Below are 27,654 nucleotides of genomic sequence, written 5' to 3' on the forward strand. Positions count from 1 at the left end.
AGTTGCTGAAGGGCTGTCCATCCTCTTTTTCTGTGGGGAATTCTTGTTTTACTGAACAATAGCAAAACAATTTTTTTTTATTCCCCTACTACCCTTCATAATAAAAACTGTTTTATCCTGTGCTAATCTGTAATGGTCACAACAAGAATCCAAATTTAAGACCCATGAATCTTAGTAATATATTGTAGAAGTGTTTTGAAACTGTGCAGAAGCTACATATTTGCAACTAGGCAGTCTGGAACGGTTGCAAGAGTTAATCATGGGTTTGATAGTAAAACACTGATTTTATGTTTTGGTGTTATGACAAGATTTACAAATACGGGCTTATCTCAATTTGTCTCTTGCTTCAGACTCTACTCTTCAAAAAAGAATTTAGAAATTTCAAACCTAGAAATCATTCTATTCTTGGTAAATTAAGTTAATGGCTGGTTGAGAGAAAGATGGGAGTGATTGCAACTGTACAAGAAAGTACAGTTGGGCAAAAGTCATACCTTAGCAGTAGATGTCCTTCTCTTTACTGGTGCAGTATTCTTTACAAAATATATCTCCTGCCTAGGATAGTCCAACATCCAGCCAGTATACCAAAACCATTAGATCTTATAGGTGCCGTACATCCCACGTATGCTCATGTAAGACAAAGTTGACGTCAGATGCAAACATTCACAACTGAATCGCCCCAGGAGGAAAATTCCCATCAAGGACAAAAGGGAACATGTACATCCAGGAGGAGAAAGGGCAGAAGGAAAAGGAAACAAGGGACCCTCAGCCATGAGGGCAGCAAACACATAGGCACAAGAGCCAGAAAAGAGGGCAAAAGAGGGAGGGACTAAATACTGCAGTGATGAGAAGGCCATCTATCATTATGGTAAGATTTTACACAACTGTACTACATCCATCCATATCACTGTTGCAGTATTCCTTACAAAAGGAAGAGTACAAGTGCTAAGGAGGAGACTGGGAGGAGGAAGTCACATAAAAGCCCTCTACAAACTCATGCAGAATAGCCCTAACAAAACCCATCCTGGAACTGGAAATAACATCCATTTTATAATGTTTAGTGAAAGTCTGAAGAAAGGACAAAGTAGCAGCCTCAAGGATGGAACTGATGTCCAAATCCTTGAAAAAGGCACCAGAGGAGGAAACTGCACTAGTAAAATTTGCCTTTACAGACAAAAACACGTGCCATGAAAAGAACAACAAAAAAATTGCCTTAGAAATATGATACAGTTTGCTTGAAAACAGCTAAACCCAAAGTCCTGGGATGGAAAAAAAAAAAAAAAAAAGGTTGATATGACTTGCAAATTGCCTTTGCTTTATCGAAATATCTGAGCTGTCTATGCAGATAAAGGGTGTGAAGATCTTTCTCACTGGCAGACTGTGGAGAAGGAAAACAGGAGGATGAATAGATTGATTCAGGGACAATTTATTAATCACCTTCAACATAAAAGAAGAATAAGTTTGAAGCACCGTGCGTCTATGAAAAACTAAAAAAAAAGAGGAATACCCGTAACAGCCTGAAGTTCAGACACACTCTTAGCTGAAGTAAGGGTAGATATATATATATATATATATATATATATATATATATACACACACACACACACACACACACAAACACACAATAGTTTTTCAAGCACAGAGTTACAAGGAAGCTGAACTAGCAAGATCAAAAGGAGACAGAATCAATTTTTCAAGTATAAAATTGAGGTCCCAAGAAGGTGGAATAAGCTTTCTAAGAGGCCTGATATGAAGGATGCCTTTAAGAAATTGTTTGATTTCAAACTAAGAGGCCAAAGGAGAACATGGCAGCGACAAGCAGAGATAGCGGACAGGTGAGCTTCAACTGAAGAATATCCCAAACCATGGAGCAGATCACACAAATGAGACAGCAATTAAGACAAGAAGTGTCGCTGTTAGAAGAGTACAGAAGAGGGAACAGATCAACAAAAATACTTTATAAAGACAGATGAGATAAAAGCAATGTGCAGTATTAGAACAGATCAGGATCCATCATACACTGTCACAAATAAAGTAAAAATCTCACCAAAGGCGGAAAAACTTGGAAGACACGCAGATAAATATAAAGGAAAAGTACAAAATAAGCAACTTATTGATGACCCAAAAAAGTTTTAGAGGACTGGGAAACAAGGAAAAAGGAATTGAAAGACCACCAAAGAAAGAAGAAATACATATATTTTGGAGAAGTTATTTATGAAGCTCCTGTGGAACATAAAGATGCTAAATGGATAGCAGCAGTAAACAAACAATGATAAGTTTGAAGGTACAGGATATGAAATGGGATGAAATAACAGCCAGAGAGATTGAAAAAAGTTAAGAAAAGTCTAACTGGAAAACCCCAGGCCCAGATGCAGTACCTACCTTCTGGTTAAAAATATTAACATCTTTGCACGAAAATTTAGCCATGAGTAAGAACTACATACATGTGTACTCTGAACAGAGACCAACCTGGCTAACAGGAAAAACAATGGACCTACTTAAGAGTGAACCTGCAAGCTACCCCAAAAATTATAGACCAATGACTTGCTTTCTGATGACGTATAAACTACACACCGGAAATGATGCTGACAGAGTTTATAGTCATTTAGAAGAAAACTCAGTTATGGCAACATAAGAAAGTCATATGAAACAAAGGATCATTTGTTGTTAAAAGTCATACTGCAGAACTGGAAAAAGGGGAAGAATCCAAGTATGGCATGCATTGACTACAAAAAAGCATTTGATAGTATCCCGCATTCATGGAGAAAAGACTGCTTAAAAATATAAAAGGTACACTCTACACAGATCGAACACATTACAGTGACCATGAAACAGTGGCAAACCACTTTGCAATTAAGCCATGATAAAGGACCAATTATTATCCCAGGGATAAAAATTCAAAGGGGGATATTCCAGGGTGACTCTGTCACCGCTGCTATTCTGTCTTGCCCTTAACCCATTAAGATGTCTACTTAACAGCTTAGGCCATGACTATAATTTTGCTCCTAGAAAACAACTAAGTGTTCTCTTTGTTGAACTGTAAAGCTCATCAGATGAGATGAAAGCACAACTGCAAATTGTCAAAACTTTTTCAGATAAGAATATCATTTGGTCTTGATAAATGTGCAAAAGCAACCTTTAAAGCAGGAAAACTGCAACACCAAGGAAACAGTTTGGAACAAGAATGTGATATAAAAGAATCTGAGCAAGAGGGAATGTACAAATATTTGGGAACTGGTGAAGAATCAACAATAAAACATGAACAAATGTGAATAAAACATAGTAAGGAATACTTCAGAAGACTTAAATGAATCCTGAAAACAGCACTGACATCTAGGAACAAAGTTCAAGCTATAAACCAATTTGCTCTTCCTGTCCTAACTTACAGTTCTGGAGTGAGTGACTGGCCCCAAAACATGTTGGATAGATTAGACAGGAAAAGAAGGATGCTTCATGCTCACCAAATGATTTATAAAAATCAGAGCACACCAAGATTATATATTCTCCGTTCTGAAGGAGGGATGGGTCTCCTTGAAATTGATTACATGTATAGATCTGTAATTGTGGGACTGCACACATCTGCTGACCTCAAGGCCCAAACACATTGAAAGTGTTGAAACATGAGGAGAATAAATCTAAGATGACTTATCTGCTTAATCTAGCAAAAGCATATCGGTGTTAAGCAGGAATGGAAATAAAACCAGAAGTAGATAAAAATCAGGCAGCAATTGAATGTGCCAAAAAACAAAAGAAAGAATACAAGGTAGACCAGATGAGAATGCAGGAAATTTGGAAAATTCATAAATATAATTGCAAATATAGAAAACTTCTGGAAGAACCTCATGTTGATCAGGATCGAACACATGGAATAGTTAAGAGGAGGAGAATTCAAACCAAGAGATGAAAGGTTAATACTGGCAGCCCAAGATTGTGGGCTACATATATGGTGGATTACAAAGTCCAATGAACATGTGGGAGAAACAGACAAATGTAGGTTTTGTAAAACAGAATTAGAAAACAGTTGCACACCTCATTGCTGACTGACGTACTAATGGCAGGAGGACTATATACTGAAAGGTATAATAATGTGGCAAGACTGTTGCACTGGGGATTGTGCAAACAAGTATGCTACTGAAGTGACTGGAAACATGAGCCACAAGGCATCATAGAAAATGATGAAGTTTACATCATATGGGATCACCCATTACCAACAGTTCAAAAGACCGATGCTAGAAAAACAGATATAGTGGTCCATGAAAAGAAGACAAGAAGTAGTATTGATCATTGAAATTGCTACACCCAGTGACTACTGTATCTTGGATACAGAGAGACACAAAGTCATAAAATATCACAATTTACAGGCAGAAACGAGAGCAATATGGAAGAAAGATACCCAGAGAGTCCCAAAAATAGTAGGAACAATGGGTCTTAAAAATAATCTACAATTGTATTTACATAGATTACCAATACATGTAACCTCATACAAATTGCAGGATGAGTCATTAATGGGCACACTGCGGGTGCTGCAAAGAGCAATTCTGACTGACATCAAAGATTGAAGCAATACTAATTTCATGAACTTTAAATGTACTATGACTTAGAAATGGGGTCCACTCCCATCATGGTATTAGAAACCCAACTTGGAGAAATTAAAAAACAGAACCAAAGGAGCTCCTAATGGCAAGAGAGGCATAAGACAGAAAATCTTTTCCATTTGGAAATATATGATTTTCTGGCAGTGGGTTTTCAGCAGAACTCTAAACATGTCCTGAGAAAAGAGGTGCCTAAAAGGAATCAAAACCCTATCACCCACAGTGTCTTCTGATGAGTGGACAAGTGAGGATGGATAAGAAATCCCCTACCTTATGTGAGAAAATTCAACCAGTGAGGCAACTTGTGGTGTTTGCCCTGCCAAGTGATTAAGAAAGGAGAACCAATGTTGTCTGGATGAAAAAGGGAGTTACCAGCAAGATTTTGGAAGAGTCCTCCCTAATCTTGTGCAGAACTCATGGCAAAAGATGAAGGCATACAGACATTCCCTTCCAAGTAAAGGACTTGATTGTCTTGAACCCAATAGATGAAGTTGTCTGTTCAGAGTGGGGGCAAAATAATGTACCCAAGGAATACCCAACTGATGGACTATGTACAGCAAAATGTCTTTCAGCAGCATCTATTTGTAAGCCTGTGTTCTGGACTAGCTCAGAGTTTGCCACTATACTGTACTCCTGAACAGTCACATGATACATCATAGCCAAATCGCATGAGAGAAGAGATAATCTGCACAGGAGATAGGACATTGCAACCCCCCCCACCCCTGCCTGCTTGGGGATGTACTGCATCACAGTGGTATTATCTGTGAAGACTTTGTGGGGTAGAAAAGGGAATAAAAGGTTTACAGATCTAGAAAAAGAGCTCTCATCTCTTTTACACTGATATGATCTGACCTCTGATGAGGCCAGAAACCCTGGACTTTTACAGGGCCACAAGAAGTCTCCACCTCAAGTCTAAGGCATCTGTGTGCAGTTCCTGAGAATGAAGTGGAGCCTGAAAGGGTAGACCTGGACTGAGAGAGTTGCTGAATCCACCACTGATATGAGACACCACTGTAGTTTCCTCATATGGAGTCTGGTGAAAGGAAGCATGGGAACAGTGTAGGTCAAACGCCAAACCTTGAGAAATTCCCTGGCCATTTGAGAGGACAGAGAAAGGAGAGAATGGAAAAAAGTTTTCAGAGACAAAACCTTGTAAGGTAGAAGAGAAGTCAACATGGGAATAGTATGAAGCCTACACCAGAAAAAAAAAAACATGATGCTGGGAAGGCATCAGAATCGATTTCTTGAGAATTATGGTGAACCCAACTTTAATGCAGGATCTCCACTTTACAACTTAACTTTTACAGACTGCTGGGAAATGGAGCCTAAATGAGCAGGTCATATAGATAGGGGAAATCTGTATCTCTCGACACCTGCAAAAAGAGATAACAGGACTTGCCTGAGGGGAACAGGAAGACAAATACTAAATATAAATATGCTTCTTCTGAAAAGGAGGCTTCTGAGATGGAGTCTGACTGGATTTAGCAGGAATACAACTAGACCCCTTCTTACCTTTGGAAGCTGGGCAAGTGTGTCTACACACAAAAGCAGACTTAGAACGGCAATTCCTCTGGAATTTGGGAAAAGGGGAAATAAAAATATGTTGGAGTTCCTGCAAGACATTACCATTATTCTGGAGGAATTTAACTCATTACATCAGACTGATGCCTCCAGGTGCATCTGCAGTTAACTCCTACTGATGCCGCTAGGTGTCAAACATTGCTTATTCACATCTGCATCAACAATTCCAAAACCATACTATGTACAAGGTTTTAAAAATGTTCATCTTCTAGCTTACACAATGGTAAACTCAAACGTATTATTTTACTTCTGTCTAGCACAGATAAAGTAATATTAATTGTAGTTTTATGATACTAATTTATATAGATATAATTTTCATTTTTTTCTAAATATCTCTATGACCAAGTAATGTAGGCAGAACTCCTTAGCCTCATATGAAAGCTGTCAGCTAGATGAATAAAATGCTGCTGACAGTACATATGTAAATTGAGTGATTGCTAAGATATTGCAAGCTGTTACAAAATACTGCAAATGTAATAGTTACTGTGACTTACAAAATTCAGTTCAAGACCTGGAACCTAAAAGAATAAATACAACTATAAAAATAGTTTGTGCTGAAATGTCTGCCATTTACACTTCTTTCACAACCCCTATGTGATGCCAGATATATGAGCATTTGTTTGAAAAGTGAGGACATAATTTGATTCCGCCAAAAGGCTTAGGTTCCGCCCATTGGAAGTTGCAGTGCAAACTTCCTGACATGCACTGGAGTGAATTAGTTAAATAGGTCAGCAGCAGCTATCCCAAAAAGATTTTACTATCCAGAGGAGCAGCCAAACGTATGGCTTTAATATCATTAGGTAAAGCCTGAAGACCTAGGCAAGAAAAATTCCTCATCACAGGACCAAAATCAGCAGCCCTGGAAGAGGCATCAGCTGCATTTAATGGAGTGAAGAGCAACCTGGGAAGTTGACCAAGCAGGGGATGAGCTGAAGTCTTCCCATCATAATCAGGAAGGTCAAACAGCACCTTAGTTACCGGAGAAATGACAGCCAAAACATACCTGGCCATGTTGGACTGGTAACGGACAGCCATAAAAGACAAGGTGGCAGCAGTATATACTTTATACAACCTTTTCATAGCTCAAATGTCCTTAGCTGAAGGAAGCAGCTTAGTAGATGACCAAAACTTAAAAGACCTATCAGTGGAAACTGAAACCACTGAAGGATCAGCAGAAGGGCACTTACACACACACAAAAAAATGCAAACCTCAGGCACCTTGTAGAACCTAACAAGTTTCTTAGGAGCTGGGGACTGAGAATCAGAAGCAACACAGGCAGCAGAAAACGTATCCAAATAGGTCTGCAAAACAGGAGGAACAGCACATGGCTTAGTGGACTCCATTTCTAAAAGAGAGCAATCCCATTTAAAGTATTCCATCATACAAGTAATAGTACCCCAAAGGATAATTCTTCCAAAGAGCAGTCCGGGATCAAAGAATCCTCTTCCTCTGAACCACAGTCCAGAGGAGAAGAAATTTGAGAGAAGTCAAAAAGGGCCCCCCCCCCCAGGGATCAAACCCTCACCTGAGGAATCCAATTTCTTGGTCCTCTTAACAGAAGTGGAAAAAACAGGGAGAAGCAGGGACTGACACTCCTTGAGGAGGCTTCAAGGTAATCAAAGCACTAAACAGACCCAGAGTAAAATCCTGTCATTCATGTTAGAGATTTTTAACAATAGAGGTAATATATTTAATTTTCTGCCACCCCCCCCCCTTTTTTTTGGGCAGTACATCTACCATAAGAACTCTCAGTGGTTCAGACCCTTGGTGGGATTTGATAAATGTAGTAGGAATATCTTCCCTCACTAAAATGAGTAATTCTCCTTGGTCCCTCGGAAATCAGCAGAGATTCTCCCTCAACATCCAGAACAGACACTGGAAAAGCCTCTGAGGACGTGAGGAAAATTTGGATTCATGCTGGCCTCTGATGGGGTCATGGCAGAGGAATACAAGGCAAGTACTGGATAGTCTTCAGGGCCTTCAGGAGCATTTACAGACACATCCAGGGGGGTTGGACAGCAACTGCATCAGGCCTAGTCTTTTTGGCCTTCTTCTTGACAGATTGCTGACCTTCTGGTTGGAAGAATTCTGCCCTAGCATCCTAAGCAGAGAGTTTAAGTCACTGATTATCAAGATATATGGATAAAGAAGATAAGTGAATACATAGGGTCTTAGGGACAAAAGTCTGACAAATAGAGCACAGTGTATTGTCATGGGAAATGCCTAAGCAAAAATGACACTGGTTGTGACTGTTTTTAGGAGGTATATGTCTACCAGACTGGCATTTTCCCTTCTTGGATGACAAGAACACAAGTATGTTACAATATTGAAAAGGTAAAGAAAAAACCCTAATGGTGCACTTATCTGAAGATGGCTTGGTAACCAGCACAGCAGGAGGGCATTCAGACATTCGATAATAGGGATCAGACTGATAGAAAAATTCTGTGTGTGTGTCCATATGTCACTTTTATACCCTATGTCTTATTTGGGAAGTACACGTGACGTACAGCACCTATAAGCTCTAAAGGCTTTGGTACATGGGCTGTATGTTGGGCTATGCTAGGCAGGGGATCCCTTTTTGGAAAGAAAACTTCAACAGTGATATGGAGAGACATCTTACCATTACAGATGTCAGAGGATCAACACCGCATAGGACTTCTGCAAAAGGCCAAATACTCATGCTGGCGTCCACAGATTTACACCTTTTCTGACCAAGCAACCAAGTTTCTAGAATGTCAATGGGTTCCTAATATAAATGTGCCATATGTGCATGTGATGTTTAGTTATTAACTGCCAAAGAAGCTGAGGGTAGGATTTTTCACTCAACTCCTAGATCTCCCCATACCGAGGTGGCTATACCATCAACCTGTCTCTCACAATTTTGTGCCACATGGGCAAGAAGGCACTGTAAATCCTAGCTCTCTCATAAGCAACCAAACCTTTGAACACAAGAAACTGTATAATTAAGGCAGATATGGAGGACAGGAAGAAGATAAGGGTACACTTACCACAGATCTAGGATGAACCAACCATGAAGTTGGGAAAATGGGTGCTCAACACAAATGCAACTTAGATGCTACTCAAACATCTCCTATTACAGTAAATTCTTTGTACTGTACTACAGTCATCCTATGGATGTTGTTGCAGTAAGCATAAGCCATGGAGCAATCCTCAGACCTATTGGCTATTGAGTGGTGGTTTGCTTCTTGTAGCAGGCTGCACCAGACTCTGCAAAATGGCAGTTGTGAATCCTGCTCTGCTTCTAAGGGGGGGGGGGGCATTTAATTTGCTGTATTTGGAAAAAGTAGGTACAGAGGGACAGGTGGCTGCCTCCAGGATGACCTGAGTAGTCTCCATTTGGAGAAGCTATAGTACTGCCAACAGCCCTTGTAGTATATGGCATAATATGCTCCTTGACAGCTTTGCCACAGATGGGATAGCAAAAGGGTATGTGACAAGCTGGAAACTTAAATATTTTTCACTTGGAAATTGGTTTCCCTTCCCTCTTTACTGCAAACAGCTCAAAAAACTGATCTGTCCTTTTCATGTTTTTTCCCTCAATACATTAGTTGCCGGTTTACTATCAAAAATTCGAAGCGAACTCGGTGGACCCACATATGGTCGACCGAAAGAATTTGAAACTCACATTGTCGAACACCGAGACTGCCAAATCACAAACCAAATTTGACCTATGGACATGTTTTAACATGGGTCGAGATAGAGGTGAGGTTTGTACTTTGGCAATATCGGCGTTAGACATTCCAATTCTTGACGGAAGTGGTGTCGACAGAGTTCGCTTCGTATTTTTGGATAGTAAACCTAGTTGCCCATGTACATCCAAGGATTGAAGAACTCATTCACCGTGCTTTGTAGGTTTGGAAAGACTGGCAGCTGTATAGACCAATTTAAATACATTCCAGTGACCACTTTATGCATGAAGGGTTTACGCTCAGGATGTCTCTATCCTACTGAAAGGTCAGAAAAGGTTCTTAAGCACATTAGTGCTTGTAACTCAGAAATATTTCTTTATGAAAATCCCAAGCAAAAGGTATGCTTTCCAAGTTAGAAACTTGAGAATTCTACTAGAAGATAGTTCAAAGAAGGCATGTTTTAGCTTTTTCTAACACAAGACTCAAGTTCCATGGAGGGGTAACATCTTTTCAAAATGATCTCAAATGTAGAAACCCTTTTAGGAATTGCTTAACCAGTATCAATGATTGCAAATGGGAGTCCATAGCTGTGCATCTTGAAAAAGCTAAAACACAGACCTTCACTGAAATATGAGCAGGATCTTATCTATACAATTTTGACAGCGTATATAGCTCTTGCAGAAGTAGACACTGGTGCTGAATAGGGATTTTCACTCCTCCTCTGATACCACAGACAAAATCCTTTCCAAGGACTGGATAGAAAGCATACCAAAACAGACCTTCTCAACTGATGTAGAATGTGGTCTCTGCCCAAGCCTCTGTGTGACACACTGCAGCACAATTTTTTTCAATTTCCTGTTGCATAGAGAATAAAACAGGTCTATTTCTGGTACACCCTATCTGATGACCACACAGTTCTGTCTGGCATCCATTTATGTTCTGATTAACCAACCTGCCACAGAATTATGGGACATAATTTAAGAGGGCTTAGTAGCATGCCTGATTTCAAGGCCAACTTTCACTTCCTGCCTGTAAAGGGGGTAGGAGTGTGTCTCACCTTGCTGATGTACAAAATAACTGTAGTTTTGTTGGTTGTAAGGTACTGGACTTCTAACTGGGCTTAGCAGCCTTGCCTTGAGGGCCTGCATCACTATCATCTCATTTACACTTGTGCACATCCTGTGTTGTTCTTTTTTTCTCCATAAATGCCTTAAATGAAAAAATTCCCTCTGTGGGCTCTCAAGACTGTGTCCGATGCATCCTGCCAGAGTTTGGTTGTTAGAGGCTTCTTGAAGAGCATCCACCGATTTGCCTAGATTTCCTGGACCTACCATTCAACCTTCTGCCTTACGCAAGGCAGAGGGGAATGATCTCTTTCAGGGATCAATTGTGCTAATGTCAAATTCCACCAAAGTACCATTGAAGCTTCCATATATAAAATCTTGCTAAAGGAATCATGAGTACTGTTAAAATTATGGACCCCCAAATGATGATGGCACTCCCTTACAGATACTGGATCTCTTCTGGGTTATACCCAGGAAGTACTTTCCATCAGTGACCTTACTTTGTCATGAGGCAGGAAGGCATTTATGTTGTTAGAATCTAGTAACTTCCAAAAACACGACAGGTCTGGGTGAATTTGGGTTATATTTTAGGAGATTACATCAAAGGCATATCAAAGCAATTCAGAAAAGAAAACAGAAGGACCTCTATTTCCCTTAAAAGAACTAGTCTGAACCAATCATCCATCCAGGTAGAGGTTAACGAGAATGCAGCTGGTACAGCAGTAGGCAACTACTGGAGTAAGGCACCTGGATGACCCAGGTAGCAGTAACAAATTCAAAGGGTAAACTGGTAATGGCAAGCTCTTCACTTCAAACATGATAAAGTGTTTATGGCCCCGTGAAAGGGAATATAAAGGTTGTTATCATGGAAGACCAAAGCTTAAGGAAAAAGTATAGCAAGGTGGGGGTGTAAGGCTAACATTTTATAGACTGGCATTTTCATGTGCTTGTAAAGCCTTGACAAGTTTAGAATGGGTCTCCAGGGACCATCTTCCCTAGGCACCACAAATAGCCCTAAGCACACTCCTGTGTCCTCTTCTTGCTTTGGTACTTTTATGACTTAAACTTTTATGGACTCTTTGTTAAAAAAAGTTCTTCCAAAAGGGGATGCACCACTTGCCTTTGACCTTTTTAGTGGTGGAATCACTCTGAATGGTGGTCTTACCAGGAACTGGAGAGACCACCTGAATGACCCACTAGTCCCCAGTTATCTTCTCCCACTGCTTTGCAAATAAGACAAGCAGACCTCTAGTTACTTCATCTTCATGAATGTAGCTAGGGGTTGTGATTTTAGAGGGCTAACACTGGATTTTGGTTAAGGGTAATGAGGAAAATGATTATGTGATACTCATGACAACAAATATGGTCATAAAGGCTAATGGGCTTCTTTTTCATCTCCTTGCCACTTTTTCTTACATGCACCTTTTTTTTCACTGCACTGCTTGCCTTTTATTCTTGGGAAAGTAGAATGATAAAACTTCCTGGATATGTTCCTCTTAAACCTTGGAGCTGGGAGTAACTGCTAAACACAATATAAAAGTTTTCACCTTTTCCTCCATATTTTAACATTTCAAGGGCAGTGGGCTCAAAACACAGATTCTTGTCCAAGGCAGCACTGAAAACTGCACTTTGACATTCTCTTGAAAGGATGTATCCTCAGACAGGCTTGTCTCCTACTAAGTGATCCCCATGTAACAGTCCCCAATGCTATATCCACATTAATACAGCCACACTAAAACTGTAGGTTTATCCACCTGAGCAGCTAGCTTGGTGAATTTTGTGAAAATGAACAGATTTCTCCCTTGGTTTTGCCTTCAGTTCTTTGAGATTAGCCTCTTACCTTATTGATAGAAATCTGGCAGTTAATAGCTCTGAAGGCCAGAGTTACTGCCATACAACATTTTATTCTCACAGCACTTCAAGATTCTACTCTTCTGGTTGATAATTATATTACAGGCTGGAACCAATTTTGACCCTCTCTCATGATTCAGGGCCACCACTGCTGATCTGCAGTTGGATTCTTTACAGATGCTTGCAAGAACTGCGGACAGTACAGCTTTCTAGACATATAGGGCTCAGAGGTCTGCTCCAGGAATGCTGCTATACAGGCGTCTTTGCAAGGCCTCTAAAACGGGAGAAACAAACACTACAGTGTGTTTACAGTTACAAGGTCCATAAAACATTTCAGGGCAGCTAAGGCCAGTTTTGTGTCCAATATAAAACAATCCTTCATTCTACAAAAAGGCATAACAAAATATGGAATCTTCTAATGGTGATACAGACAGCAAAATGCCTGTGGTGTTAGTATCATACCCTACAGAGGAAGAGATTTGTAAAGTATAAGTTAGGTCTTCCTTTGTTAAATAAGAGGAGTTCTACTCTCTTGTGGGCAGAGTTCCCTTTTCTTCGATGCTGAGGTGGAACCTCTGATATAGGCAGCTGATTAGGTTTAGGCTGCAAGCTCTGCATACAGGACCTGAAGTCATGAGCCAACTTGAAAAAGAATTTATGTACTCACCATAACGTTCCATGTGAGTTGTTCATCTCGCCTTCATTCTTACTGATGGGTTTAGAGCCAATCCTCAGCTCCAACTCGGCCAACTGCAAAAGCACGAGGTCTTCAACCAGCTTGAGGCCAACTCCCTATCCCATGATGCACCCTGATCTTCCCTCAGATCTTGCTTGCTGCCAACAGACTACCTACTACCATTAATATGCCACTGACAGCTGGGTAAGAGACAATGCACCATATAACAAAAGGTGACGGACCTCATGTAGACTGGATGGAGGTTGAACGTAAGAATGAAGGCGAGATAAACAACTCATATGGAACGTTATGGTGAGTATATAACTTCTTTATGTGAAGTTGTTCTATCTAGCCGTTCATTCTTATTGATGGGTAGCATCCCAAGCGCCAGCTTTCTCGGGTGCCTCATGGAAGAATGTTCCTCAAAACTGTAGAACCAAAGGAGGTGATGTTCCTGGAGGCCTTGTCTACTTTGTAATGAGTGATAAAGATATGAGGTCTTGACCAGGTAGCTGCTGCACAAATAGAGTCTAATGGTAACCTTGCAGAAAAGGCTAATGAGGTTGAAACGGCTCTAGTAGAGTGGGCCTTTATTTTCTGTTGTAAGGGAGCATTCTCTGAACTATAAATGAAGGAAATGCAATCTGATAGCCATCTTGACAAGGTTACTTTTGTCACTGGGGCACCTTTTTTTGACTCCGAAAAGGAAACAAAGACCTGATCCATTGATCTGAATTGTTTTGTCCTATCTAGATAAAATCGGAGTTATCTATGAACATCAAGTTTGTGCAGCATGTGTTCCATCTTATTTGTGTATTTTGGAAAGAAAACGGGCAACTCAATGGATTGGTTAAGATCGGTCTCTGAACAAACTTTTGGTAAGAAGGATGGAGTAGTTCTGAGCGAAGCACTGTCATTATGGAAAATCAGATAAGGAGGTTTGATGATCATGGCCTGCAACTCAGAAATCCTCCAGGCAGAAGTAATAGCCATCAAAAATATAGTCGTCCATGATGAAGCTGGTTTGAAGGGAGGTAATATAAATCGGGAGAGAACAAAATTTAGATTCCATGGCATGACTGGATCTCTGGTTGGTGGTGTCAAATGAATGGTACCTTTAAAAAAAGGCTTCAAGAGTGTTGATGTGACAACATTAAAACCTTGGAAGCCAAGATGAAAGTTTGAGATTGCTGCTAATTGAAATCTGATGGTAGCTGCAGCAACTCCTTCATTGAAAAGTTTAGTCAAAAATTCCAGTATATATGGGACTGGAGCTACATAGGGATCAACATCATGCTGAGATGCCCATAGAGAACATCTCTTCCATTTGCTAATGTATAACTTTCTGGTGGATGATTTATGAGAGGATATTATAATATGTTGGGCCTTCGCTGAGAGGTTGTAAATCCTGGCTATTGTTGGAATTGGAGCAGCCAAGCTGTCAGTTTGAGGGAATGAAGAGAAGGATGAAGAGCCCCTGATGAATGGGTCAGCAGATCTGGAACTGGGTCCAGGATCCAGGGTTCTTCCAAGAGATGAGGTTGGAGGAAGGGAAAACAAATTTGTTGAGGCCAGTAAGGGGATATTAAGATTATGGTCCTTTCCAGAGACTTTGCTTTCTGTAGTACTTTGGGTATCAGAGGGAAGGGGGGGAAAGGCATAAAGGAGACCAAGGGGCCAATTGTGCACCAGTGCATCCTTTGGTGCATCCCCCAGCCAGGGATCAGGGCAAAGTAGCAACTGCATTTCGTGTTTGTTGGGGTTACAAACATAACACACCAAGGCTGGCCCCACCTGTGGAATATCTGTTCCACTACTTGTTTCTTTAGGGACCACTCGTGAGGCAAAAGAATTGCCCTGCTTAGATTGTCTGTTATCACACTGGATCTCCCTAGGTTGTGCATTGCTATCAGAAAGTGCTGGGTGGAATTTTCCACTGCCATACTCTCAAGGCCTCTCGACACAGGGGGCTAAGATTTGGTTCCTCCTTGTTTATATACCAGACCACTGACATGTTGTCTGTCTGAATTGCAATTGTTCCCGGAGGGAGAGTCTTGAAAGGACTGCAGTGCTAGAAGTACTGCTCTCATCTCCAGAACATTTATATGCAGATGAGCCTCGTGTTTCTTCCACGTGCCTTGGGCTGTTCTTCCCTGATAATGCCCACCCTACCCTATCAAGGAAGCATCCGTGGTCACCGTGGCTATGGGATTGGGTAGAATGAATGGCCAGCCCCAAGTTACCTGTTGAGATGTCAGCTACCATAGATGGTCCTTCTTGCATGTATTCATTATGATGATTTGGTGCGACTTTGGGAGTTCTTGAAAGGACCACTGAGAGAATAGGAGCCATTGTAGAACTCGAATGTGCATTCAAGCGAGGAGAATGACTATGACAGTTACCGCCACTGATCCTAGCAATTTGAGTACCATTGACATTGGGGCTTTTGTCCTTGGAAGCAAGTCTGCTGGGATTGGCTGGATGACTCTCTTCTCCAGCAACCTTTGGACCTCTTAGGCTGCTTGGTCCCTGTGATGGGGTGGAATATCTGGGATTTTTCTTACTAGAAGGGGTGGAGTGGCAAAGGGAACAGAGTATCCTCTGGATATTATGCTTTGTACCCAGCTGTCTTAATTTTTAGTCAGGTATCTAGGTACAAAGAAAGGCATCCCCCCAACTGCCTCCAGAGATGAACAGTCGGGCCTCTTTTCAGGAGCGCTAATAGGGCTTGCCAAAGAACTGATCTCTGTTGCCCTGGTTCTGCGGACCCTCTCTGCCGAGTGGGAGACATCTTCAGTTATTACCCCCTCCTCTGCCTCTAGAGGGGGTTTCACCACAAGTGCTCTGGAAAGATCCTTGAGATTTACAGAACCATATCTTTCCACCCCTCTCCCTTTGGGGTAAGGTCTATTTGGGGTAGAAAAACATACTCCGATGGCAGACAAGGTCTTTCTGTCTTTTTCACTCCTGCCAAGTGTTTCCTTTACCTTTGGTCCAAAAAGGGACGAACCATTAAGGGGGTTGTTAATGAAGGAAGATTTAAAGTGTTCCGCAAAGGAACAAAAGTGCATCCAGGAATGTCTCTTAACAGTGATTCCTGTACCTGCTGCTCTGCTTGTACCATTAAGCTGCATATGATAACAGACGCATAGATGAGTTCACAATCAAATTAAGAGTGGAGAGCTGGAAAGTTACCTCGTCTGAAATCTCCGCAGCTACTGAACCCTGCAGGGTGTCTCCCAGCTCCTTCAGGAGATCCCTTTGTAATCTAGCGAAATGGGTGAGGTAGTTCAGCGATCGAAGGACAAAGGCCACTGAACATACGCTTCCCGTATCTGTCCATGATCCTGGATTCTCAATTAGGAGGCTGAACAGATGAAATCTCTGATAATTCCTTCTTGGTGGCTGCCGTCAGCACCATAGCATCAACAGGCACTCCTTTAGTAAGGTAAGCTCTATCTTGAGGGCAAGTTATAAATTTATCAGGACTCCTGGGTACAGGCTCCGTGGTGTCTAGGGACTCGTGTACCCTTCGAGTGAGTAATTGGAGCAACTCATCAAAGGGTGATGACACCCAAGAGGTGGAGGATTGAGACCCAAAAGCCTTCAGGAGGACTGACATCATCAGTAGGGTTAAGGGATTTCCAGCCACCCCTCGGTTTAAGAATTTCTAAGATACCTGCAAAGGAGATATCTTCTGAGGGGGACCATGGGGATGCCTCTGAGTCATCAAAGTCAGTATCCAAAATAACGGACTCCTGTGGGGAGTCCAGAGGCTTCCTCCTGCAAAGTCTCTTCCTAGGCACCTGTTCAGTGGGAGCTTCTGGAGAGGTCTCCGAAGAACATGGCTCACCCAATGGGGCTTCCTGAGGCTCAGGATCTCTACGCTTTAATGGAGCGTGTGGTGAAGAGGCAGACACCGGTGCTTTCAGGGAGGGGCTGCCAGAACTGATGAAGTGGCTGTCGTGGTGGACAAAGCGTTGAAAGCCCCTCAGTCCTGACGAGAGGACTCCCTTGGATCCGATGGAAACTGTCTGCACCAGTATGGAAGGCTCGGAGCCAGAGGTCGGGGCCAAACTCACTCGAGCTGAAGCCCTAAGAGGTAAACTTGGCACCGCCAAGTTGGTCCTACTATCCTCCCCCGACCTGACCGGTAACTGTCAGCTCTGAAGACATCAGGGCTGAAACACCTAGAGTAGGTGTCGGTCGCAAGGGTTCCACAATCATCAGTTCCACGCTCCCTGGCTCCGAAACTTCCTTGCAGATTGGAGAAGGAACAGAAGATGTTTGGGGTAACTAAAGTCGGCTCTGAAGCCCTAGGGATTGGTGCCAATAAAATTTTTGCCAGCGCCACCCGGTCCACATCCAAATCAGACAGTCTACTTGAGGCCCGTGACAAAGCCACAGATTGTAAAATGGGAGATTTTACTGTAGGACATACCAGATGCTAACCATAACGACAGACTGTTCCGAAGGCTGTGGAACCAATGTCGAAGCTTTACTAGAGGTTAATTTTGAAGTTGATGGACTCTTCATTGGTTCCGAAGGCTTTTTGGAGTGCTTGTCTAGACTTATCCAGCGACTCTTGGAAAGAGGATTTTAACAGACCTTTATCCATTAGTTTTCTTTTTCTTTTATGCAACACTCTGGAGCTAAAGGAGTGGCATATAGCACAGCTTTCCTGAAGGTGTACCTCACCCAAACAGTAGACACATTCAGTATTGTCCATTGGTTATAGACATCTTTTGCCCACATCTTGGGCATTTTTTTAAAGCCAGACTTGGCTTTTTCCTTCTCCTGATGAGACATAATCAGAGACAATATATATATTCTGAAGCACCAACAAGAATAACGGTAATATTTCACAGCAAGTATTGCCCTGTAAATAAGAGGGCTCTAACACTACTATCCACACAAACCAACTATTAAAGCCTTGTAAAAAAAAAAAAAAAAGGCTCTGAGGAAATATAGCTATTAATATCACTATAAGCCAAGATAAACTATCTGCCCTGTATAAAAAAAAAAAAAAAATAAGGGCTCTAATCTGACAGATGATACACACAATACAATGCTATAGATAGGGAGAAAAAAGGCCTAAAAAACATGGCCACTAATATCGACTTAAATTTACACTAAGTTAAAATATATGCCCCTGTTAAAAAGAAGGGTTCTAATTTAATGGATACACACACTCATTAGAATTTTAGAGAGAATAAAGGCCTAAAAATACGGCCACTAATATCTCACAAATCTAACTAAAGACAAACTAAGCTAGAGATTGGTAGAAAAAAGGCCTGAAAACACAGAAAACACGGCCATTAGTATCTAATGGGTCTATATTAGAAAGTCAACCACTTACTTACCTGAATGCCTAAACATCGACCAGTCTTCATCGAACCGCAAAAACATAGATCGTCTAGAAGAGCAAAAGTGGAAACGTCGTATCGTCATGGTTGGCCTGCTGCGGTATAGCTCCATAAGGAAAGTGTGTGATAGTTACGGACCTTAGGGTTAGGGTGCAGGTTAAGTTAAGTGCATACATGGTAGTATATGTAAGATTAAGTGTAGGGTTAAAAGAAGGGTTTTGGTTAGTGTATGTATGTGGTTTATTTAGTTTGTTTGTGTAGGTAGTATGTAGCGGGCAGTGGGGTGGGACATGTATGAGAGTTCAACTTTTTAAATTTCATGGTTTAGAGCGTTCAGTGTTTATGCTGTTCGATGACAACGGGTCGACGTTTAGGCATTCCATGATGTAAGCTGTCGAATTTATAATATAAACCCTATCTGACTATATTATCTATATTCTAAATGATCTAAATCACAAACTAACAGTCTAAGCTATTTTCAACAGTTATTTATCGAAAATATAAAGTTATTCACTGGCCAGAGTTGGTGAACGTCCGATCAAGTAAGTTGCAGCAGTAAATGAGATCTGAGGGAAAATCAGGGTGCATCATGAGATAGGGAGTTGGCCGCGAGCTGATCGACGAGCTCGAGCTTTTGCAGTCGGCCGAGTTGGAGCCGAGGATTGGCTCTGAACCCATCAGTAAGAATGAACGGCGAGATAGAACAACTTCACATCTAGTCTTATGTGGGGAAACAGCAGGAAAATTGGATGCATAAGTTCTTGATTTACAGGTGGGTCACTATCTTGGAAAGAGACAAGAGGATGGCTATCACAACCACCCACCTTATAACAATGGGAATCCTCATATGGGAAGATGGACAGCAAAATTCTTTCCCCCCTCAGTTATTACAAAACTGGCAATGCACTCAGGAGCAATGATGAAATGGTCTGACTGATCACAAGGGTACAAACTTCATCTCAGGAAGATGAGTCAAGATCCAATGGCATGGCAACCTCCAAACAAGCAGTGCCAGAGACTTTCGATGCTACAGGCATTGTCATATCCAGATAAGAAGTTCTTCAACCTAAGAAAAGTCTTGGGAGATAAGGCTGCATCCCAGTCACCTGCTATTCATTCTCTTACTTGCATTCTCCAAATTTCTTTTTTTCTGGACAGGACATCTGAGACTTGTGACCATTGAGAACCCTGTAACAATTTGAACTAAAAGGACAAGGCCATGAGACCTTTTCTGCATAGTTTTACAGAAACTGTTCCCTTCACCTCATGATTTTTTGGCTAAAACCAACACAGATCCTTCAGAAGATAACATCATAATAAAGGTCCACTAAAATATACACACAATATGAACATTGTCAAGGAATTTTCCTACTACAAACACATTTATTAATCTTTTATTGGCTTGACATAGCCTGCCAACATGTTGGATGTCTGACCTTAACCCAACAACTCTAGCTCTCTTATGAAAGGAAGAGGTTTCCCAGTAGGAAAAAACTAAAGATGTCAGTGGGGTGGATACCAACTTTACAAGGGAATACACTGATACCCCAGGGGACGTAGAGGTCAGCCTGCCCAGGAAGAAATGCTGCAAAGTTCTGGAAGTTGGGCCAGCAACTGGGCTTCCTGAGGCAAAATTTCAGAGATTATGGCTATTTCAAGTGATCCATAGAAAGAACACTGACTGTATTGGGGGGGGGGGTTAAAATCTTCATGGAAAGAAGCAAAAAATGGATTTCCTCAAAGATCAGTTCCTAGGTCTTTGTTAGGTATTTTTTTTTCTTAGTTTGCCACTTCAGTGTACTACATAAATCTGTGGAGCTCTGCCTTATGTTTACCACTTCGGATTGCTACTTAAATTTGCAGATAACTGAACTTTTTTTGCTTTAATAATATCTTCAAATTCAATGATGCAGTCTTAGCAATTTGAAGACTAATCACTATAAACCATCCAAACTGGCATTTAGATCAGGGTAAACTGTAGAAGCTGGCATGGTTGGTTCGGCAGTAAGCAATATCACCTCCCAGTGCTATATTCTCTAATTTGGCTCCCAGAATGCCTTATGTAGAGTTTACACATCTTTGCTGGGTTCTAGTTTTCTCCCATATCTCAAAAGATGTGCTAGGTGAGGTGATGGTCTTTCAAACGGTCTATAAATGTTTGTGTGTGTGTTTTTTTTTTCTCGGCAGTGGACTGATAGGGTTGGCACACTTTTCAGAACTTGATCCTCTATTCTGTTACCTGTGATTGGAGATAGTTCTTCCAGCAGGCAACTGGAGCATGAATCATTGAAAGAATACATTTCTTCCAAGCTTTTTATAAGTGACAGAAATATGAGACATTCTATTTCAAATATTAGTGTTGGTGCAAACTAACTGACCAAAATGCAGTCTTTGTGATTAGGAGGGCATTTGAAATGGTGCATATTTCCAATTTCTGGTAAAACAGAAAATCCTTCTAAGTGGCTCCTGTAAGAATTTTTTCAATATGGTTATATCTTTTATTATTACACAAAAGGTTTATGTAAATTAGAAAAGCATCGCAGAAACTATAGATAAAATTATAGATGTAAAAGACCAATTAATAAAGAAAGCTAGAATACATATTCATTAAAAGCCTAAGATAGGCAGAACATGCATTTTTTAAACTGTGAGCTCTAATCAGAAATGTGTAGTCCAAAACTGTATACAATCAGCCTAGTAAGATAAGGAATAGGGGTTCTCATGTTTTTCCTTATTAACAAAAAAATAATCACTGAATGCTTTTCAACAGCATGGAACTCTAATTTGTTTGGTGCTGAAGATATCTTCCATGTATTTAAGAATAAACTGGGCTACATCAGTAAAATGAATAAACTTGCAAAACAAACAGCAGCTTACATTGCATTTGTTAACCAAATATGTAAAGTATGACACTCTCAGTGTTTAGGCACACAACTGGAGGACTTGAAAGTTGACAGTTCGACTCAAGTCAAATTGAGCAAGCAGCAAAAAGAACTCCTGGGCTTCAGGAAGCATGGGTTTAAAAATTAAGTGCAAAGGTGTTTGGTTTACTACTGTATTTATTTTTGCAGTTAATTATGCTCTCAGCAAATATGTAGTTTTTTACTGGAAAAATATTTAAGTTTAATAAACTTTTGTTTGTACTACCTGTATGCTAAGCAGCTGCCAGGTACTTCTAGATTTTGAGTCATGTGCTCCTGCATTCTGAATTTCTAATGATGCAGTAAGGGGAATAAACAACTTGTAGTGGATAAGCATATTTACTGTAGCCTACAGCAGATATGAACAGAAAGTGATACAGACTCCAACACAGTCACGCATTCAGACAAACCAATAAGTAATTAAGTGAATTTATATTTGAATACAAAATAAAGATGAATAGAACAGGATAACACTTCTGACAAAGTGTCTAATGCTCAGCATACAATGTAGTAACAATAACAGAATACTGTGATAATTAGTTGACTACTCAAGCTGATCACTCAGAGTAAATTAGGGATACACGAACCACCATAATAATAGCCCACAGCGAAGTATGGCTGTGTGAGTTGTACATCAACTGGATCAGTACTGGGATAAAGAAAAATGTTCACTGAACTGAATGGGCTTCTCAGAAAAGCAGAACCTCCACCTGTACTTCGGACTGGGTACTGTAGACATCTAGTGGGAAGACAGACTGTCTGCAGTACTGAGTTCAGTACGCAGGCTTTAGTAGTCAGGTTGACAGACTGGGACCATACACATGTCGTTCTGGACAAGAAAGCCATCTAAGAACTCCTGTGGGAATGGATTGCAGTGTTTTGCTTTCAAAAAATAAAAGTTATTTACTCACCATAACTATGCATCTGTGTTGTCCATTTTCATTCTTTCTCAATGTACGGTTCTCAGATCTGGCTTGGCAACATTTCTTAAACTGTCGGATAAGACTTTTGAGCTCCTTCCTATATACATAATGCCTCAGAGCCCTGAAAATACCTCGGATCAAGTAACGACCTCATAAACATAAAGGCTCATAACCCAAATAAAAGGAAAAGATAAAGGAAAGATGGGTGGCTCAAACAGAAACACTGGTTCCAATATCACTATTAGGTAACCTCTAGACAAATGGTCAGGGGGAAGAGTTGAAAAATGAAAATTCACTACACAGATGCATAGTTATGACGAGTACATAACTTTTATACCCAATGTTACTTTCATTCATTCCTCAATGTATGGGACAGAGTCCTCGGGTACGAGAAACTTGGGTGACCCTCATAAACAGAGCTCAGACAAACAAAGGGCCAGAAATGAACTTAAGGTAATGGAAAACTGTACAAATGATTTACTTACCAAAGAAAATGAAATGGAGCATTTGTAAAGCACAAAACACATTATTAATCAAACTAGTAGCACAAAATGTATTAGTAATCAAATGAAGGGTACAAAACGCATAATTAAACAATGTTCGAAATCAAGATATTTGATAAAACTAGCAGAGATATTCGTTTGGAGCTCAGAATTACCTTTGGCTTGCATAACGTGCATGTTTAGAGGAAAATGGGCACAAGCAAAGTATAATGAGCATGATAAGAGATTAAAAGGCATACCGAGTTCAATAAAAGGGCAAATTAAGCTTAAGGTGCAAGGCAAATGCATTTTTTTAGTACAACTAGAGTTGCTCAAAGTATCTCAGTGTGTGCAAAGTGTTTGCAGACTGTGTGCTTTATTACAGTGCAATTATTTCAGAGAGTTTTCTGTGTGCAAAGTACAATTATATTGCAAAGTGCAGACAAAGTACAGCTCTTTCAAAAAGTTTCTTGTTCTGTGTACATTTATTTGCAGAGTGCCAACATTCCAGAGAGTTTCTTACAATGTGCAGAGTTATTTCACAAAAGTGCAGCCATTTTGAAGAGTTTTGTGTTGTGTACATTTCATCTGCAAAGTGTAGTCATCTCGAAGGGTTTCCTACTCCAAGCTTTTTCTGCTGTGTACAGTTTATTCACAATGTACAGTCATTTTGAAGTATTTCTTACACTGATAAGGAGTGGTTTCACAATGTACAATGACTTCAGAGTGTTCCTGTGCTACAGAGGCTTATTTAGCAAAGTGCAGTTAAATAGACAGATTATTGGGCATAATTATAAGTACTGGCATAAAGTTCTGGCATCTATATGTGTGTGGGTGTGTATGTTCATACATAATTTCAAGCACCTTCAATACTGTGTGTTGATATGGCAGAGGCATTTCTCGGACAAAGTCCACTTGTGTTTATCATAATATAGCAGAGTATTCAAGCAGGAATATGACATTTTCATTAAAACAGCTTTTTCTGACAAAGATGCATGTACAAGGGCATTCATTTTGCTCAACTTAGCTGGGTCAGAAGGTATTGAAAGCATTCATTTGTGTATGCACCAGACGTATGTGTAGGAGACGAGGAAACCGCCATATTGTGGTACAGGCTGAATCCAGGGAGGACCCAGAGTGCTTAAAACGCAAATTTAGAGAAATGTGCAACCCCCAAACAAATGTTACATTAGAGAGGCACTTATTTTATACAAGAGACCAAAAGCCAGGTGAAACTTTTGCAGCTTATAGCACTGACTTGAGAAACAAGGCTAAAACGTGCAAGATTTGGTGACTTGAAAGATGGAGTTAATAAAGGACAGGCTTGTTCTGGTGTTAATAGTGCTACAGTGTGAAAGAATTTGTGACAGTGATTTAACGTTAAGCACAGCCATAGAGATTTGTCAAATCCATGAGTTCACAGAAAGACACAAGTATGCTTGCAAGTGATAACACCATGGTTTCAGCAGTCTCTAGAGCAAACACAGACACAGTATGCAACACGTGGGAAGCAGAAACAGGCCAAAGCACATGGCATCTGCAACCCCTACAGGTTTTCCTGGAAAACCACATAGCTTTCTAGCAAGTTCTAAGACTAGCTCAGTACATGGGGCATGCTCAGTACAACATAAAAGTGAGTCAGCAAAACCCAATTCAAGTCTTATTGTCAACTATTGCAACTGTGGTGCCAATCATGAGTCAAAGATAAAAGTGCTTATTTGATCAGCAATGCCACAAGTGTAAAAAAATAGAAGCATTTTTAAAAGTTTTGTAAATCAAGCAAGCCTCATTCAGTTACTAAGTAAGGTCACTCAAAAAAGCAGGCTGATCATGTAGAAAGCTGCAACCCTACTTTCTATGTAGATGGTGTAGCAGTGGTTGGTGAAAAGGTTGATGCAGCAGATTTGCTGGCTAAAAATGAAGTATTTTGTACTGTGCTGAACAACGGTAAGCCCACAGAACTCAAAATAGACACTGGTTCAAAGTGTAATATAATGTTAGCAGAAATATTTGCTAAAGTGAGAGCTGGTGAGCAACTTAATTTGGCTAATTGTGCAAAGCTTGTTGCTTGCGGAGGTGAAGAGATTCAAACTGAAGGCTCAGTAGTGCTTTTATGCCATTCGGCTGGGAAAAGTTACAGCTTGCAGTTTTATGTAGTTAGAACATCTGAGCAGTCATTACTAGATCTCAGAGACAGTTTGAGAATGAAATTGCTTTCTTTTACAAAAGAAGTACATCATGTAAAGACATGTCCTAGTTCCAGCTTTACTGATGCTATTCTCTCAGTGTATGCTGATGTTTTCAACAAGCAGCTAGGCAAACTTCCAGTTGTGTACTTCATGAAAGTAGACCTAGATGTCAGTCTAGTGGTCAGACCAGCAAGAAGAGTTTCAATACCTGTACAGGACAAAATCAAGGTCCAGTTAGACAAAATAGTGCAGCAAGGTGTGATTTGTCCAGTCACAGAACCAAATGAGTGGGTGTCTTCCAGGGGTGCTACTCATAAAAAAAATTCAGATGAAATCAGAATAAGCACTGACCCAAGAGACTTGAACAAGGCATTAAAAAGACATCATCCTATGTGTACAGTTGAGGAAATTGCCACCCTCATGCCAAATGCCACTGTTTTTTCTGTCTTGCATGTGGAGAGTTCATTTTGGCAAGTAATGCTCTTTTGCACATCTTCACTACTGACTACATTCAGTACCCTATGTGGTAGATACAAATTTCTCAGGATGCCTTTTGTAATAAATTCTGCCAGTGAAGACTTTCAAGGTGCCATGGAGCAATTTTTTTAGGCTACCCGTGTGCAATAACAGTTGATAATTTACTGGTTGAAGGCTATGGTGAAGAAGAGCATGACAGAAACCTTAGGAAAGTTCTGGACAGAGCACATGAAGTGAATTTAAAGCTCAATCATAAGAAGTGCAAGTTCAGACTACCAGAAGTTACTTATGTAGGTCATTTACTTACCAGTACAGGCTTACGACCAGACCCTTCCAAACAAGCAGCCATTCCTGAGATGCCAGCTCCAGACAATGTCCAAGCCCTACAGCATTTTCTTGGTATGGTTAACTATTTTGGCAAATTTATCCGACTTTACTGAGTTGTCAGCACCTTTAAGAAAACTGATATGCAGAACTGTTGCCTGGTTATGGTAAGAACAGCACCAGAGAGCATTTGATAACTTCAAACAGCAAATTGCTAACCCACCTACATTAAGAAACTATGATATCCACAAACCAGTAGTTCTTTCCTGTGATGCTTCAAAGTTTGGTCTTGGTGCAGTTATTCTTGAAGAGGGCAGACCGGCTGCTGCCTACGCATCTAGAACTCTTACCCAAACTGAGATGCAGTATGCTCAAATTGAGAAGGAACTTTTGGCAATTGTGTTCACATGTTCGAAGTTCCATGACTAAATTTATGGCCAAGCTATCCAGATAGAAACTGACCATCAACCTCTAATCACTATTTTAAAGCCTATGCATACTGCTTCAGCGAGACTACAAAGAATGATGCTCAAATTGGAAAAGTATGACTTCAAAATGGTCTATACAAAAGGTAAACTTTATCTGGTTGATACCTTATGGCCAAGCTATCCAGATAGAAACTGACCATCAACCTCTAATCACTATTTTAAAGCCTTTGCATACTGCTTCAGCAAGACTACAAAGAATTATGCTCAAATTGGAAAAGTATAACTTCAAAATGGTCTATACAAAAGGTAAACTTTATCTGGTTGATACCTTATCCAGATCCCCAGAAATACCAGGGAACAGCTTGATGCAGAGAATTTTGACTTTGATGACATGAAAATGCATAATTTTTCTACCATGAGACTTGATGAGCTGAGAGATCATACAAAGACTGATCCAATTTTGCAAAACCTCAACTACTTCATCAATGTAGGAAGGATGTCAAAGCAATCCTGTTTACTGGCAGAAGTGCAACCTTATTTTCCTTACAGAGATGAGATGCTAATGGAAGATGTGTATCATTTTCAAAGTTCCAAAAGTTATTGTTCCTACTTCCTTACAACGTGAATACATTCAGATTTTGCATCAGTCACCCAGGTTCCAATTCTACCAAAAGAAGGGTGAAAGGACTTGTATTTTGACCTTATCTATCGAAAGACATTAATAAAGTATTTTCTTCTTGTTCAGTGTGCAACAGTACTAAGCTGCGTTTGCAAAAAGAGACACTACAGCTAAGCCAAATTCCTGAACTACCTTGGTCAACAGTAGCAACTGACATATTTGAGTGAAACAATCAGCATTACTTAGTGTTGGTAGACTCTTATTCGAACCGGTTTGAGATAGATTTGCTACCTAATGTCCAGCGCTATTATTACTAAGATGAAACGTCATTTCTCAGTCCATGGTAGTCCACATAAAGTTAATTCTGATAACTGTTCCCAGTTTACCAGCCAACTGTTTCAGAGATTTGCAAAAGAGTGGAACTTTACTCATGTTACTAGTAGTCCTGAATACCCAGACTCAAACGGCCTTGCTGAACATGCAGTACAGAGTACAAAGCAATTACAAGAGAGG

This window comes from Protopterus annectens, chromosome 9.part0 (genome assembly GCF_019279795.1).
Source record: "Protopterus annectens isolate FY-2018-M chromosome 9.part0, PAN1.0, whole genome shotgun sequence".
In the NCBI taxonomy this organism is placed as follows: domain Eukaryota; kingdom Metazoa; phylum Chordata; order Ceratodontiformes; family Protopteridae; genus Protopterus; species Protopterus annectens.